The sequence below is a fragment of the Egretta garzetta genome, unplaced genomic scaffold (assembly GCF_000687185.1).
Source record: "Egretta garzetta isolate BGI_Z169 unplaced genomic scaffold, ASM68718v1 scaffold140, whole genome shotgun sequence".
Classification (NCBI taxonomy): Eukaryota; Metazoa; Chordata; class Aves; order Pelecaniformes; family Ardeidae; genus Egretta; species Egretta garzetta.
The window spans coordinates 795,261-795,982 of NW_009258376.1; the positions used below are offsets into that span (position 1 = coordinate 795,261).

The 722-nt window shown below is 49.9% G+C and overlaps 1 protein-coding gene across 1 annotated transcript in view; it reads left to right on the plus strand.

Annotated features, from left to right (window-relative positions):
• The window catches only part of PIGQ (phosphatidylinositol glycan anchor biosynthesis class Q), a 30,635-nt gene that overhangs the window by 26,305 nt on the left and 3,608 nt on the right, over positions 1–722 (plus strand). The window lies entirely within an intron of this gene.

Below are 722 nucleotides of genomic sequence, written 5' to 3' on the forward strand. Positions count from 1 at the left end.
TGAATGTACCACGTTCTGATAGGTCTTTTGCGAGGACAGTCTAAAAAGCCTATTTTTAAGTGACATTTATGGTACATGATGAAGTTCCTTTCTAGAAATTTCACAGTGGCTTTGTCCCCTCCCCATATGGTAGCCCCCCGGAGTCATGCTTGATGGAGATAAGGCTGTACGCATGTAACTGTGCCCAAAACGATTTAAGCTGTAGGTGGCTGATACATTCACAGCTGCCCTTGGTGGTGCTGGTGATGGATTAGAAAGCAATACTGCTGGTTTTGAGCATTCACATTCGGCTTGTGGCTCAGCCGGGCGATTATTTTTTATTTTTAAGATAGTGTCACTGGAATCACACAGAATCCCAGAGTGGCAAGGGTTGGAAGGGAAGACTTCCTGGAGAAAACTCAGTAGCATTTGGAATGGAAATATCATCCCCTGCCTGTGTCTGGACTCTGCATTCTGGAGCTCTGTGTCCAATTCTGGGCTCCCCGGTTCAAGAAAGATGAGGAGCTCCTAGAGAGAGTTCAGAGGAGGGCAACAAGGATGATGGGGGGACTGGAGCATCTCCCCTAGGAGGAAAGGCTGAGGGAGCTGGGCTTGTTCAGCCTGGAGAAGAGAAGGCTGAGAGGGGATCTCATCACCACCTACAAATATCTCAAGGGCAGGTGTCACGAGGACGGAGCCAGACTCTTCCCAGTGGTGCCCAGCGCCAGGACAAGGGGCCATGG